Here is a 16424-nt window from a genome sequence, read left to right as displayed (position 1 = left end):
ATCCCTGCTTCTAATTTCTTCTGGAGGCCTGGCAGCCTCCCTGCCTTTGGCTCCTTTGGACAAACTTCCTTTTAATAAATTCCTCCTTGCAGCAGTGGTTTTCTATTACCTGCAACTAGACTCCTCATTACAGATATCTGATAAAATAATAGTAATAATCAGTAATAGCTCATATTTATTAAATGCTTATTAGGTATCATACACTCTTCCCAGGTGTTTATGTAGTTTGTCTTCAACTTCTCAACAATGCCATGTGGTGTGTATTAATATGCCCATTTCACAGCAGACGAAATTCAGGTCACACAGCTCACTTGCTCAGGGTCACATAGCCAGTGAAGCCAGATCTGTCTGAATCCAGGTAGTCTGATTCAGAGTGGGCTGATCATCACTACAGCCTTTTAACTAGAAGCTGTTGGGAGGTAGGGACTCAGGCCTTCTGAGGCCATGTATCACATGCTTTTACTCCAGTCCTGCACCCAAAACTCAAGCAGGGGGAGTTGGCAGCTGAAGTGAAGTGTTTGCCCTCTGCCCTACCCCCAACACCACCCCCACCCTTAGAGGTAGAGGAAGAGTCTGGAGTCCCTGGGTTTCCATGACACTGCACTTTGGGGTGGTAAAGATTAAACCACGGGCGTTCCTCCGAATGCCCAGAGCCCTCTGGAACCACCAACGAGGAGGCTGGAAAGGAGACCGAACTGTCCCGGAGGCATGGCATGTGGTCAGTCTTACCTTCCAGAAACACTTGCTGGCACTTTGTAAAAGAGCGGCAGCGCACCCTTCCTCCCCCACTCAGAGACTGTGAAGCACCATGGTTAGGGGCTAGGAATTGTGTGCCAGCTGCCTGCTCCTGACTCGTTCCGCAAGCCTCTGTTTCATTGTCTGTAGAAGGGGATCATAGTAACCCCCATCCAGAGGAGAAAGTGAATTAATGGCATCCAGAGGATTTAAAAACCTGGGAGGGATTGGGAACATGTGTACAAGTTACATGAGAAAAGCAGGGACCTGCAGTCTGTCTCCTATGATCCCATGCTTTTAGAGTTTTTGTTTTGTTCTCTTCTGTTTTTAAATCTGGAAAGATAAATACCGAGGTGTTAAATGCGATATTTCTGTGTGATAAGATTACAGGGCATTTTCATTTATTTTTCCTTTTTGCATTTAAACTTTAAACTTTCTAGCATGAGCATAAATGAGCATATGTTTTAAAACCTATCACACTTTACACATATCAAATATTTTTATTATTATTTACTTCTAAGTGCTTTGGCAAGTACAAAGTCATCCATAAATGCAAGAGTGTGAGTACTTGCCTGAGTCCTAAAGCCATTGTGTGTGGGGGTGCTTGTGAGCTGCCTCCCCAACACTCACTCCCGTCTTCCTACAGAGCAGACTGGGTGAGCTGAATCCCATTCCATCTCCACCAGCGGGCCTGGATTGGCCGGAATCAATCATTGTGGTGACTTTGTTAGGGAGTCCATGATGGACATTGGGTCAATCCTAAGATTTGTGTTTGTTTGGGTGAGGAAATAGATTTCTACTTTTTAAAAATATCTTAAAGGAGACTTCTGTAACTTGCTGACATTGGCTTGAGTGAGAGTGGGGCCAAGAAGGAGGAAGAGGAGCTGAGACATGGAAAAACAGAGCAAAACCAAGTCCTGATTACATCACTGCGCCACTGCGAAAAGCCTCTCTGAACGTAGACTTTTTGTTTTTGTTTGCCAGAGAATTCCCTTTATTTTCAAAACCAGTCTGAGAAGTTGGATTTTCTATGAGTTACAACTTCCTAGCTGATAGAGAAACTGGGACCAGAAGTGGGATGTTGTGAGTAATAGACCCAGAGCGTGTGGGGCTCAGGAGATAGGAGGGGCACAGGTGGACCCCAGGCTCCCGGCTGAGATGTTGGCAATTCTAAAATAGAAGGTGAAGGAGTTGGTTGTGCTGTAGTCTGTTGAATCTTGGAATTCAAACCAGTGCCTATAAGGCTGCTCTTTAAGGAGACTTGTGGGAAAATCTCAGGATTTTGGAATAGGTGTTCATTTTTTGTCGTCATTGGTTAATTTCTGCAAGAGACAGGACTCCGTGGACATAGGCCTGTTTAAAAGGAGGGAAGGAAGTAGGAGGGCTTTGCTAAGAGAAGCCCTTTATACCCATGGTCTGCAATCCAAGTTGACGGTGAGTTCAGGATTCCTGTTGAAAAGCAGAATGTTCTACGTCAAGCTGTATTTGGTGTAAGCAGAGCCAGGAAGTAAAAGCCTTGGCAGGAGATAAAACTGAACACCCCTCAGGTCCCTCACAAGCATATCCTGTTAGGCACTCTTTGTCTGACAAAGATGCCCAACTCCTACTCTTTTGCTTTTGCTGGGAGTCAAGAGGCCAGTTAGTGGTACGTCTCCACCCCTGCCATGGCTTTGACATGTCAAGGTAGAGGTCATCGGTGAAAGCAAGGGCAGGGGGATGCACTGAACCCAAGGCCAGTCGTCGGGAGGTAGATATCCTCAGCCCACGTTCTGGAAACAAAGATGTGGCAGTGACATCTGGCTTGGGTTACTACTATATGTATTTGATTAAAAGCAAATAGATTAGACACCGACTAAGCCTTTATGAATATCGCTAAAGTAAACCTCAACCTACCAATATCGGCCTGCCATTGTCCACGCCCTAAAGCATGCTCGGGTCCCTGACTGTGTCTAACAGGAAGTGAGGGGCCAAAGGGGTGCAACCTCCAGTGAGAACATGTCTGAGAACCATCTCAGATGTGTCCGTTGGAAGACAGGGAGGTGATAGATAGGCTGAGGCACAGGCAGGAGGATGGACAAATCTTCAAGGAAGATTTTATCAGAGATGATGAAAACCTGGTGTGTTAGGGCAGGATGGAGAGTGGAAAAGTTCTCTCCCCTGCCATCCTGGGTGCAGCCAGCTTTTCTTCTACTTATTAGGGATGGCTTGTCTCCTGCCTCCATTCTGGAAATGCCACGGGACTGCTAAAGCCAGGCCTGCCTGAATCTGCTCTGGCCTCTGGAATCCAGCCCCCAGTAGATGGCCTTAGTCCTTCCTTTTGGCCTACGGGCTTCTCTAAGGCTGAGAATAGGAAGCAACATGCTCCCTTTCAGAGCTGGGAGCTCAGAGCTCAGAGCCTGCTCGCAAGCCCTTTTAGAAATAAAGGACAAAATGGGGACATTGTTCCCTGGACAATGGGGTTTCTCACAAGCGGGCTTCCCCTTTTGTGAGGAGGGCTCCCTTTAAGAGCAGCTGGGACTGGCCAGTTCTTAGGGTACTGAGCGCCAGCTGCGAAGCTGACTGATGGGAGGGACCCGGACTGGGGATGGAGTTGTCCGTGTGAAGGGACGCCTTGGGGTAGTACTGCCTGAAAGATTGGACTAAGAGAGATGGGGACTGGAGCAAGCGCTAGGCTTCAGATGGGATTCAGACAGGGGCTGGGGCAGGATTAGGGAGTAAACCTAGGCCTGGGGCCAAAGCCAAGGCTGGTGTGAGGCTTGGAGGGTAGAACTGGTCTGGGAGGGCATGTCACACACAGCGCAAAAGCCCAGGCATGAGACATAGGCAACTCAGGTTCTCCGTTGACTGGTTGTCCTCAGACGGGCTCTCTCTTGCCTTTCATCTTTGTTCCAGTGTTATCTTCTTGGCCTTCAACACCCTATTTAATGCCACAATCTGCCCCCGGGAGGCACTCTTGTTCTTCCTTATAGCTCTTTATCCACATCCTTAACATTTCTTTTTTAAAAATGTTTATTTATTTTGAGGGAGGGGGAGGGGCAGAGAGAGAGGAGAGGGAGACTCCCAAGTCGGCTCTGCACTGCCAGCTTGGAGCCCAACGCAGAGGTTGAACTCACAAACATGAGATCATGACCTGAGCCAAGGTGAAGAGTCGGTCACTTAACCAACTGAGCTACCCGGGCACCGCCCCCCCCCCCACCACTTAACATCGTCTAATGTACCATATAACTTAGATATTTATAATGTTTATTATCTGTCTTCCCTAACTAGAATGTCAACTCCATAAGGACAGAGATCTTTGTTTTATTCACTTGTGTCCCCAGTCCCTAGAAGAGTGCCTGGCATGGAGCAGTCATCCATCCGTTGGACGAATAAAATTGTTAAGCTTCTCTGAGCTGAGAGCTTCCTCCTTTGAAAAGCGAGGAGGACATTCATGACGCAGCCTCAGTGTTGCGGATTTAGCGGACATAGCGTTTTACACCCGCCCGGCAGGCACTTGCGCAAATGACAGCCTGTGTATGCCTGAGTTTCCTCACCTGTCAAGTGGGAATAAAAGTCCTACTCTGTAGGGTTGTTGTGAGGATCGGATAGGTTAACAGGTGCAAAGCACGTAGACCAGGGCCTGTCACGAAGTCAGTGTTCAGTAATGTTGGGCGTCATGTTGGTCGAACGAAACCGTCTTCTCCTTAGTCTTCCAGAGCCTTTCAGTTCATTGTTCTATGGAGCTGAAGGTGGGGCTGAAAGTGGTACCGGGACACACGTGGCTGAAACTTTGGTTATGCCTGGGCTTGAGATGGAATGATCGTTTGAATACAGGGGTCAGAATAGACAAAGCGTTTCCAGAGCCCAGCGCCCTTAAATGTCAACCTAGAGGGGCTCCGGGATGGCTCAGTCCGTTAAGCGCTGGGCTCTTGGTTTTGGCTCAGGTCATGATCTGGTGGTTCGTGAGATCTAGCCCTGAGATGGGGTCTGCACCGGTGGTACAGAGCTTGCTTGGGGTTCTCTTTCTCCCCCTCTCTCTGCCCCTTCCCTGCTCGTGTGCTCTCTAAACAAACAAACAAACAAACTTTAAAAAAAAAAGTTAAAAAAAATATCCACCTAGATTTCAGGCGGTCTTTCCCCAGCCCCAGGTCAGAGCCCACTCCTCACTGCCCCCCCTCCCCCCACCAACCCCTGGAAACAGACCTCAGAGTTTTGTCTCTTTTCTCTCTGTCCCTTCTCCTTCCTCTCTCTCCATCCAGGGCCTGAGCCACCAGTGCTCTCCATCTCAGCATTTCCCAGTGAAGGAGACTCCCCAAGGGGCAGTGGAAGTCAGAATTAGAACTCTGGACCTCCTGGCCTTCTCATCTCAAACCTGGCTTCTAAGGCCTGGTAAACTTCAGGCCTTGTTAAAAGCAGGGGGCTCATCACATGCTCTTAATAAATATGGAGTAAATAGATGAGTATAAAAAAGTAGAAGAAGCCCCAGCTTTGACCCTGACCTTTATTTTTTAATTAAAAAAAATTTTTTTTAATGTTTATTTATTTTCGAGAGGGGCAGAGAGAGAGAGGAGGATAGACGATCTGAAGTGGTCTCTGTGCTGACAGCAGACAGCCCGATGTAGGGTTCGAACTCACGAACCTTGAGGTCATGACCTAAGCCGAAGATGGACACTTTAACCGACTGAGCCACCCAGGTACCTCGACCCTGACCTTTAAGTAAATAACATCTTTGGACTCCAGTTTCCTCATCTCTTGTGGGGACTATAAATGCCTGCCCTGTCCACCATATGAAAGTGTTGTGAGACTCATTAAATCATTAGTTCTTTGGGCAAAGGGAACTTGGAGGTCAGGCAGTCCAAGTTGCTTACTTTTCCAATAAGGAAACAGAGCTCCAGAGACAGGGGATGTGTAGACGTAGAGAAACCTAATATAATGAATTGCTTTCTACCAGCCAAGTGGTCCCAGAATCCTGGACTCTCATCTGGATTTAGATATTGTCAGTCCATCCAGGCAGAGGGCATCTGAGCCTAGGCAGGGAAAGTGACTTTCTCAGCTCCCCCAGAAAGCTAGGGCAGAGCTGGAAGGTGGGGATCCTGGTTTCCCATCCAGGCCTCCTTCCTGCTTCACTGACAGTACTGGGAAGGGAGGTACCCAGGGAGCATGGGCAGCAGTGGCTGCTGGGTGCCCCCTGCCCCTACTTCAGTTGAATTTTCCTTGTGGGACAGAGCCCAGGAGCAGGCTAGGAGAGGTAAGGCAGGAAGGAGGTGGGGTTGCCCAGGCAGTGGTTCCTCTCGGTGGACCCCCAAGGTGGGATAGTACCTTGGGGAAAATCACCCAGACACAGGGGCCCCAAGCTGGCCACGTGGTGCACCCAGAAGATCCTATCCCTCATAGCTTTGGGGAGATCAGAAGTCAGGGGTTGGTGCTGGGGACCCATGACAGGTGGAATGGAGTTCCCCCAACTTCCTGCTGGCTCAGCCTCCCAGCATCTGTCTACGCTGTGACAGGTAGACTTACCATGCCTGGGGATTTTCCCCTGGCTCACTGATGATGACACCATCTCAAGCCTCCTCCTATCCCTAGACCCTTGCTTGGAGTTTGTAAGCAATGACAGAGGCCTTCTTAGCTTCTGGTCAGTTCTGGATGTTTTCACCCACGATGTCTTATACAAACGTGTATTTCCTAAACTTCACTCATGTACCACATCCATGATTTTTGCTGTAATAACCTAAGCCATTAAATATATAAATAACGCTCTTGAAAAAGAAAAGGGTTGTGCATGGCACCTGGGTGGCTCAGTCAGTTGAGAATCCGGCTCTTGATTTTGGCTCAAGTCATGATCCCAGGGTTGTGGGATTGAGCCCTGCATCAGGCTCTGAGCTGAGCATGGAGCCTGCTTGGGATTCATTCTCTCTCTCTCTCTCTCTCTCTCTCTCTCTCTCTCTCTCGCCACCCCTCTCCTCTGCTAAAGAAACCTTGTATTACTCCTGTAAATGAAGAAACAATATCAATTGCTAAAAATACAGAAAGCAAAAACAAATGCAAAGACATTCTTGGTTTCTGGTGCCAGGTCCCACTTCTGGCTCCAGTCTTACTGGCAAGTCATGTACTCTTTCTGGGACTCTGTTTTCTCTTCTGTAAAATGGGATTGTTGGGAAATAATATATGCAAGATGCCTGGCCCTGGGCTGCCATGGAGCAGGTCAGAGAGTTCTGGGCTGGTATTGGGTTCTGCTGGTGCTGACACCATCTCCCCTCTGCTCTAGACTTGACCCCCTTCTCACCTTTAGGACAAGGTGGCTGCAGGAAGATTGGGGCTTAGATATTGAGGATGGCAGAGATCTGGGGGACCCAACGTCCGTGCCTTCAAATCTCCGACTGGCTTTTGTGGGTTAGAGGCACAGATTGCTCCAGGCAGCCCTAAAGGCCACCGAAAATACCCTTTTCTCGGGAGGCAGTCAGGTCTTTGTCACTGAACGCATTCAGACATTGCTGGGAGACTTGGCAGAACATTGTCAGGAGAATTCAAACTCAGTCTGGTTCTCAGGGAAAGGAGGCAGATCCCCCCTGCTCATGGGGCTGGTCACTGGGGAGTAGGGACGAGGCCTATAGTGCTAGGATCTACTCCTGTCCACCCCCCTCACATTCATCTAGAATTTTAGGGTTTCCTGTGCGCTTTTCAACTATTCCCTCATATGACTCTCCCAGCAAGTGGTGAGGGAAGCCAGGGAATACAGTGGCTATGGAACAGGGGGATCCACAGGGGCCAACCAGGGTGGAGTCTTGAACCCGGGATGTCTGACTCCTTTTCTTGGGAAGTGTGGTTCACTCCTCTGTCACCCAGGAGGCTAGTGGCTGGGAATCTGTCTGGGACAAGTCAGCATGGACCCCGGCTGGCCCTTTCCCTCTCAGGAGAAAAGAGGGAACAGCCCCTGTTTAGTGGAGGCTCCCTTCTGGAAGCCACCCCTCCTAGGTCACCCTCTGCTTCCTGTGGCCCTAGCCGAGGAGAGAACCCAAGGGCAGGGAAGAGAGCTAGCCGGGAAGAGTGTTAGCCGTCTGGTCTGAATTGGAAAGGAGAGAGGGCGGCAGGGAGAGTCGGACAGACAGGTGGACAGAGACAGAGGACACGTGCATAAAGACGAATAGAGATATGGAGAGACCCGAAGAAAGGTAGACAGACACAGACAGACACACAGAGAAGGGCAGAAAGACAGAGGGCAGGAGAAAGACCCACAAGAGACACAGAACGAAGTTAGAACCAAAGATAAAGACAACTGGGCTACGCGAGCGCAGAGACCTGAATCCGCCAGACCTCGCAGACAGGGAGGCAGAGAAGGCCCCGGCGGGAGGAGGACAGGGACCGAGAGAGCGGGGAGGGGAGGGGGCGGTGGGACAAGCCAGCAGCTGGGGCCCCCCCGCCGTCCCTCCCCCACGGGCCGAGGAGCCCGACGGAGCTGGGGCGCCCCGTCTCCCGGCAGGGGGCGCCCTGGCCGCGCTGCCAGGTCAGCCAACACAACTCCGGCGGGGGGCGGGGCGGGGAGGCCCCGGCCCGGGCCGGGGGAGGGGGCGGGGGCGGGGGCGGGCGCGGGGGAGGGCTGCCCTGGCCTCCGTCCCGGCCCCGCGGCCGCCTTTATAAGCCCGCGGGGGAGGTGGCCCCGGCAGCGTTGCGCTCCCGCCACTCCGGGCCCTCGGTCCCAGCGCACCGGCCCCACGTCACTTGTGCCAGGACAGACCTTCGCCCACGAACTGTGCTCAGGTAAGGACCCGATGCCATCCCCCGGCTCTCCGGGATCCCTGGGGACGTGGTCGACACGGGCCCCTCCCACATCCTCCCTTCGTCCGGGACCGGCGGCGAGAAGGGATAGAAATGTCAGCGCGGACCTCCGCGCCTGCACACCACCCAGGGCGGCCCGTTCGCGACCCTCAGCCACCTGTCCCGCTCCCGAACTCGTGCACATCCGAGGCTCTCGGCAGCGCGCTGGGCCAGGCTGGAGGTTGGACGTGGCGCCCACGGGGACCGCGAGCTAAGGGGACCGCTCTCGGGACCGCCGCTGCAGTCCTAGGGTCTCCTGCCTCCTAGGTCTCTGCCTGGGACCTACACCTGTCTTCGCGCCTCTCCCCGGTGTCCCGTGACCGAGCTGCCCTGATGATACCCACCTGGTGGGAGAGATCCAGAGACTCAGGCTGCCAACCCCAGCACCCTGCCTGGTGTCTTTCCATGCCTCCCACCTAGGAGCCTCTAGATCACGCTCAGACGCTTGGGGAGGAGGCTGGCGTGTCCACGTGGGGTCCAAAGTAGTTTGGGGCAAAGCTGGAATGAGCAGAGGGAGGGAGGCTCTGGGGTCCCAGAGCCGCGTGGTGGCGGGGGAGGGGAGAGGGGACAACTGGCGTGTGAGTGTTTGCTGGGAGTTGGGGTGGCCACAGCAGCGGGGGGGCGGGGGGCAAAGCCCTGGACCCCTGGAAGCAGGGGGAGCCTACCCCTCACCTCTGGCTGCCCGCAGGTAAGTGGGTTGCCCAAGGCTGATTCCCATGCCCAGTTTAGGTTAAATGCATGGTCACAATGGTGGGGGAGGGAGCTGAGAAAAGCCCCATCATTGTCCCTTCTGACCCTTTTCTAACACATAATGGGGTTGGGGGAGGGGGGCCTTTACAAAGACCTCTGGGTGGAGGAGGAAAACGGCTGGAGATCAAAAGAAGCTTCAGATTCTGAGGCCAGAAAGGGCTTTTGAGCCCTGGGGAAAACTTGTACAGGTGGGCAGGTTTCCCAAGGAGGCAAGGGTTGGCTCCTTGACTTAGTGAAGATGCCAGAGACTGCATTGAGGGCCTGAGGTGTGCCAGGCCTGCCCCAGCCCTTCACGTGCACCATGTGGTTTACACATGGGGAGACTGAGGCTTACAGAAACTAAGCAAGTGAGGACACCAGGATTTGAACTCAGAGTTCCAAGGCTCCATCCCTTCCCACCCTCCAGACCTGCCTTCTCCAAATGTCCAGCCCTCCCCACCTGTGTTGTCCTCTCTCCACCCACTCTACTGCTCCCTGCCCCTGCCCATCTTGTCCCTCTGTCTCTCTTTTTCTTCCTGAACTTCGTGCCTCTGAAGTCCCTAAGCAGAAGAGGTCCCTGGACACAGCTTCCCAACTTCCCAGCCCCTGGAGTGAGACAGGCTCTGTGTCCGTGTCACCCCCTGTAAAATGGGAGTACGTCTCTCTCCTAAGACTCTTGTGAGGAATAAAACTGAACTGAGGCCAGAAAACAATGCTATCTTTATTCAACAAATACTTATTAAGCTTTGTGCCAAGCCCTGTTCTAGGTGCTGGCAATGGAGCAGGAGAGAACAGACAAAAGCCCTCTTCGTGGAGCTGATATTCCGACATTCCCATAGAATCGCAATCAAGTAATTCACAAGAGAGAAGATGAAAATGCAGTAATACAGGGGCTCCTGGGTGACTCAGTTGGTTGAGCATCTGACTGGATTTCGGCTTAGGTCATGATCCCAGGGTTGTGGGTTTGAGCCCTGCCTCAGGTTCTGTGCTGAGTGTATAGTCTGCTTGGGATTCTCTGTCTCTCTGTCTCTGTCTCTGTCTCTCTCTCTCTCTCTCTCCCTCTCCCTGTCTCTCTCCCTCTCTCCCTCTCCCTCCCCCCCTCCCCTCCCCCTCCCTCTGGCCCTCTCCCCCACTTTCTCTCTCTGTCTCTTTCTCTCAAATAAAAATAAAAATTAAAATGCAATAACATGTATAAAGTTGATTGGCCAAGGAGCTCCTGGGTGCCTCAGTCGGTTGGTTCGGGGCCTAATTCTTTGGCTCAGATCATGATCTCACGGTTCGTGAGTTTGAGCCCCATATTGGCTTCTGTACTGACAGTTCAGAGCCTGCTTGGGATTCTCTCTTTCTCCCTTTGCTCCTCCCGTGTGCTCTTTCTCTCCCAAAATAAATAAAATAAACTTTAAAAAAAGTTAAAAATTTTTTAGAAGTTTTTTTTTGAGAGAGGCAGTGCGAGCAGAGGAGGGTCAGAGAGGAAGACACAGGATCTGAAGTAGGCTCCAGGCTCTGAGCTGTCAGCACAGGGTCCGTTGTGGGGCTCCACCCACGAGCCGTGAGATAATGACCTGAGCCGAAGTTGGATGCCCAACCAACTGAGCCCCCCAGGTGCCCCAAACTTAATTTTTTTTTAATTGGGGGCTCCTGGATGGCTCAGTTGGTTAAGCGTCTGACTTCAGCTCAGGTCCCAATCTTGTAGTCTGTGAGTTCGAGCCCCGTCGGGCTCTGTGCTGACAGCTCAGAGCCCGGAGCCTGCTTCAGATTCTGTGTCTCCCTCTCTCTCTGCCCCTCCCCCACTCACACTCTGTCTCTGTCTCTCAAAAATGAATAAATGTTAAACAAATTAAAAAAAATTGATTGGCCAACATTTTATTCTAACAGAAAAAGCAACCTAGTGGTGTGACCTGAGACAGGTTCTGTCCCCTGCTGTGCTTCAGTGTCCTCCTTGAAGCTGAGGACATCAATAAACAGTACCTACTGTAATTTGAGGCATCTGAGAGGCTCAGTCAGTTAAGGGTCCCACTTGGGCTCAGATCCGGCTCAGATCATGATCTCACGGTTTGTGAATTTGAGCCCCGTATTGGGCTCTTTGCTGTCAGTGCAGAGCTCTCTTTGGATCCTGTCTGCTCCCCTCTCTCTGCTCCTACCTACCCTGCTCGGGCGTGTGAGCTCTCTCTCTTTCTCTCTCAAAAATATTAAAAAGCAACAAACCGGTACCTACTGATGGTGAGGTCTATACATGATTAATGCATGCAAGGTGTTTAGCTAGTGCCTGTACTTAAAGAAAATATTGACTATGATCAGCTCTAATCTCAGCAAAAAATGCAACTCTGACCCTGGGTGTGAGGTTATGTCACTACCCCTGAACCCTGGCCACCCACCTTCGCCTCGGCTCAACCCATTCTCTGATTGGCTGCCCTATTGGATGGCATGAGATACGGCCTTGCTCAGCAGCCTGGAGCTTTGTGCCGGGCACAGGTTTGGAGCTGTCATCATGCATTGCGCCCCGCCCTCTGCCTGTTCTTGTGCCTCGCTGTGTCCCAGCTTGGAACTGGGGTGAAACCAAGCTCAAGTCCTGCCTGTCCCTCGGCTTACTTATCTGACATTCCCTGCAAGCTAGATGCTGTCCTCGATTTACATATGAAGACACTGGTCTTAGAGAGAGGGAGGGATTTGTCCAAGGACACACAGATGTTACCTGGGAAGTGGGGGTGAGGGCTCAGGTGGCTAAAATTCCAAGTCTGGTGATCTCCGTGTCGTACCCATCTCTGGGGATGGGGCCTTCCTAATCCAGGAGTAGGATCCAGCAGCACAGCTCAGAGTTCTCACCTTGAAATAGGTCCGGCTGAAGTTATTAATACAAATCCCAGAGCTCCGAGAGAGCTTTGCGGAGAGAGTGAGCAAGCTGGGCTGAGGACCAGTGCTCAGAAGTCTTCCTGCGTGGCCACAGGAATGCTGACTAAGCTTCCCAGGGCAACGTAGTCACAGGCAGGCTGGAGCTAGGCTAAGAAGCATGGCTTCCTTTTTTTTTTTTTTTTTTTTTTTCCCTTCTAGAGGTATCCTGGCATTTAGAGGGCAGCTGGGGGCAGTAGATGAGAGGTTCATTCCCAGCAGTTCTTTGTGACCCTGAACGAATCACTTTCCCTCTCTGAATCTCAGATGAAGAAACCATCGGCAATGTGGGTTTGCAGCTGCTATGAGGGACCAGCAAGATCATAAATGGTTTTCCAACACTGGGCTAAGTGTTGGTGGCTTAGGAGTTCTATTCCCAGGGCATTTTCCTTCATCACTAGCAGATGGTCCATAAGGGCCAGAGGGAAGGCCCTGTTTAGGTTAAGAGGCCTAGAGAGCAGGGAAAATCCTGGCTTTGGGGTTGGCATTTTGGCTTCCAGTCCTAGCTGTGTGACCTGAGGCAAGTCACTTGGCCTCTCTGAGTGTTGGGTTCACAGTCGGCCCTCAACAACTTTTATAGAATGTTCACTGTCCAAAGAACATTTAAGAGTAGTCTCTACGTTTTCCACCTCCCCATCCCACCCCCCAACATTTCATAATTGCTCCCAGAAAAAGTTCCTGCTTAAAGTTTTCCATGCTGAAATTCTCAACCTCACTGTGGCATGAAATCAATTGTTTGCATTTAATTTGACTTCTCAAATTAAGGGGTAAAATTTGAGATGAGGGTAGGGGGTTGGGGGAGGAGAGAGGAACATGAAGTTAAACCAGATGTGTTTTTGTTTAACTGTCGGATGGTGGTTAAACTGCCTGAGTATTACCCTTGTTCTTTCTGAATTCCAGTAACCAGGAGTTAGGTTTCACTAAAAATTGTAGTGTTCCTTCCCAGCTAATGTGGACTTGTCTTCCCCATTATTATTATTATTTTATATTCATCTGAGGCCACAAAGTACTGACCAGTGAGGATACCTCATAGATGCCTGGGATTTCAGAGCTGGAAGGTGTTTAGAAGCTGACGCAGTCAGCTGGCTGCTTTGCAGACCAGAGAGACTGAGGCCCAGAGAAGGGAGTGCATCTGTAGTGTATCTATTTTTTGAAAAGAATTGTTGAGGGAGGATGCAGGGGGTGTGGATTAGTAGAAAAAGATCCTCAACTCAGGAGAGCAGAGTTGATATGCTAACTACCAGTGTGACCTTGGGCAACTCACTTCCCCTCTCTGAGGCTCAGTTTCCTTATCTGTAAGCCAAGACGCCTGACTTCTCCAAGACTTGGAACGGGTCTAATTCAATCAATTGGCCTTCAAATATTTATGGCCCAGGTAATGGCAGGTCTGGCACAGGCTGCCCTCCAAAGGTGGCAGGGGACAGCTGTGGCAGCTTAGTGACTCCTACGGTGATTTAAAAACATTGATTGAGTAGTTGTTGTTGTTCAGCCAAGTGATTTCATTTTACTTCTCTTGAGAGATCAGATGTGGCCACACGGGCCCACATTCCTGCCTGGCCACTGTGGCTGGAGTGGATTAGCCGCTGCTCTGTCCATGTTGCCACAGTCCTCACGACTGCCTTCTCCCTCACACCCACCTGCCTCACTGACATGACCTGCCTGCCTTGTGAGTTTGCAGTTTCTGAGCAAGGTGCTGTGCAGCCTTGGAAGGAGGGCTCAGATCTCATCTGAATGACTGCATGAGGCTTGGGCCGGCCCTCAGGAGGCTGGCAGTAGGAACGTGGGACATGTGGACATCCTTCTGTGGCTACACGTAGGGGTTTTCTTCCAGCTCTAGTGGTCCCTGGGGAGAATCTAAGGGCTCTAGAGGTCTAGGGGTGCCACCATCGCCTGTCAGGATGCAGATAGCTGGGCCTGGGGCCTATCTCCTTGGGGACAGGCAGCCCTGGGTGCTCCAGGGTACAGATTAATGCAGCTCCCTCAGGAAGGGACTCCCTGGACAAGTACCAGCTCACCTAATGCTCCCAACAGCCCTGTGCTCTGGTGTCACTCCACAGACAAGAAACGCCATCTTGCGCTCTGAACCCATGACTCTGTTGTGTCCCCTTTCCTCGGTGCCAAGACCCGGCCGTGATGGGCAGGCACCATGGTGGCAGCACAGATCTCCAAGTCCACGTGACTGAGCTGGAGGGCAGTGTGGGAGGCCGAGAAGCCTCGTGGTTAAATACAGGGGCTCTGGAGGCAGCTGCCTAGACGTGAGATTCTAGGTGTCCACAAGTGCTCTGGGGATACAAGACGAACAAGCGGGAGCCCTCGTTCCTGGGAGTAACCACGGGCCCCCTGGTCCTTGCCCTTTTGGAGGAGCTCAGAAATGTGCCCTGTGTGGGTTTGCATTTTGTGAGTGCCTGCTGGGTGCCTGTACCTTCAACATTATCTCTGATCCTCACCTCCCCACCTCCTGCTGCTTTGCTGTAAAGACGGAGGCTCAGAGGGTAGATATGTGGGAGTCAAACCCTTTCCCCCAGTACCTCTGACCCAGGGAAGGGAGGAGAGGAGGGGGGCTGGGAAGCTATTTCTGGGAGTAAGACCTCCACCCACCCTGTAGTGAGGCCCTGCCCCCAGGCATGTTTCATAGAAGTATCTTCATCCTCCCAGACCTCATCTTGACTCAGGGGGATGAACTTCGCCAGGTCAGGTGCACAAGCCTCTGGGCAAAGATCAGCAAACATTTAATGTTCTTCAAAAAAGTGTTTAGGTGGCTTTTATTTGAAAAGCCATAAATCTAATCTTTATTTTTTTTTTTTTATTTTTAAAGTTAATTAAAAAAAATTTTTTTAATGTTTATTTATTTTTGACAGAGAGACAGAGCATGAGCGGGGGAGGGGCAGAGAGAGAGGGAGACACAGAATCGGAAACAGGCTCCAGGCTCCGAGCCGTCAGCACAGAGCCCGACGCGGGGCTCGAACTCACAGACTGCGAGATCGTGACCTGAGCCGAAGTCAGACGTTCAACCGACCGAGCCACCCAGGCACCCCTAAAGTTTATTTATTTTTGAGAGAGAGACAGAGCGCTAGTGGAGGAAGGGCAGAGAGAGAGAAGGAGAGACACAATCTGAAGCAGGCTGCAGGCTCCAAGCTGTGAACACAACCCGACTCAGGGCTCGAACTCACGAGCCATGAGATGATGACCTGAGTCGAAGTCAAGACACCCAACCAACTGAGCCACACAGGCGCCCCCATAAATCCAGTCTTTAGGGGCGCCTGGGTGGCGCAGTCGGTTGAGCGTCCGACTTCAGCCAGGTCACGATCTCGCGGTCCGTGAGTTCGAGCCCCGCGTCGGGCTCTGGGCTGATGGCTCGGAGCCTGGAGCCTGTTTCCGATTGTGTCTCCCTCTCTCTCTGCCCCTCCCCCGTTCATGCTCTGTCTCTCTCTGTCCCAAAAATAAATAAACGTTGAAAAAAAAAAATTAAAAAAAAAAAAAAAATAAATCCAGTCTTTAAAAAGGATCTACCATGTGACTTTTTGTTAAGTCAGCCTCTTGCCTTCTTTGGTCCACCTTTTCACTTTGTCTCTGAAACAGCAGGGTGGGTACCCTTTCAGATCCCAGGCCAAGTTTCCTGGGATTTCTGTCCTGTAATCCCCCAGGCCTCTTGTTGGCTGTCACCAAACTGTGTCAGGCTTGGCCTTTCTGAGTATCATTTGTTAATTTCTCCCTCCACCTGTCCCCACATTGACTTAATGGTCTCTTAACATACAGGAGTTAATAACTTACCCATCTGCCACCCTCCTGGGCAGAAAGTGCCTCAGTGGATTGAGTCTCCCTCTTCTCACCCATTCCTATTTAGCAGTGCAGTAACTGCTCTCTTTTCTCTGCCTCCTTAAAAGTGAGGTCCCCACTTACTTGCTAACATTGCCAGGCCAGAGGTGGCCCAGTGGCCGCACCTGGAACTGCTCATTTGGTGTGGCAACAGCCCTGTATGGCCAATGCTACATTACAAACGAGGAAACTGAGGCATGAAGTCAAGCAGCTGGAAAGTGGGAAGCACACCCATTTGTCCCCTCCTGTTGCGAATCCGCCACTCGAGCCTGCTTCCTCCTCTGTGACACGGATGACAAAATCCATTTTCCTAGAAGGATCTGGTTCCTTATTTATTTTGAAATCATCAAACAGTAATTCATATTTCAGTTCAGTTAGGCAGATATCAAAGATGAACAGGCTTGCTCTCCAAACCCTTGCCCGCATCACCTGAATATTTTTGGTGTGAAAATGCTGGGTTTTTTTTT

General features: G+C 51.3%; 1 protein-coding gene across 1 annotated transcript in view; it reads left to right on the top strand.

Annotated features, from left to right (window-relative positions):
• Positions 1 to 8403: 8403 nt before the first annotated feature.
• ALPL (alkaline phosphatase, biomineralization associated) overlaps positions 8404 to 16424 on the top strand; it is a 57677-nt gene continuing 49656 nt past the window's right edge. Inside the window, exon 1 of the mRNA XM_047084893.1 lies at positions 8404 to 8469. The gene's annotated coding sequence lies outside the window, so the exon portion shown is untranslated. The remainder of the gene's footprint in view (positions 8470 to 16424) is intronic.

The sequence above is a fragment of the Lynx rufus genome, unplaced genomic scaffold (genome assembly GCF_022079265.1).
Source record: "Lynx rufus isolate CCGP_SWC_20201006 ecotype Redwood Valley unplaced genomic scaffold, mLynRuf1.p SCAF_2, whole genome shotgun sequence".
NCBI lineage: Eukaryota > Metazoa > Chordata > Mammalia > Carnivora > Felidae > Lynx > Lynx rufus.
This window is presented reverse-complemented; position numbering and strand designations above follow the sequence as displayed.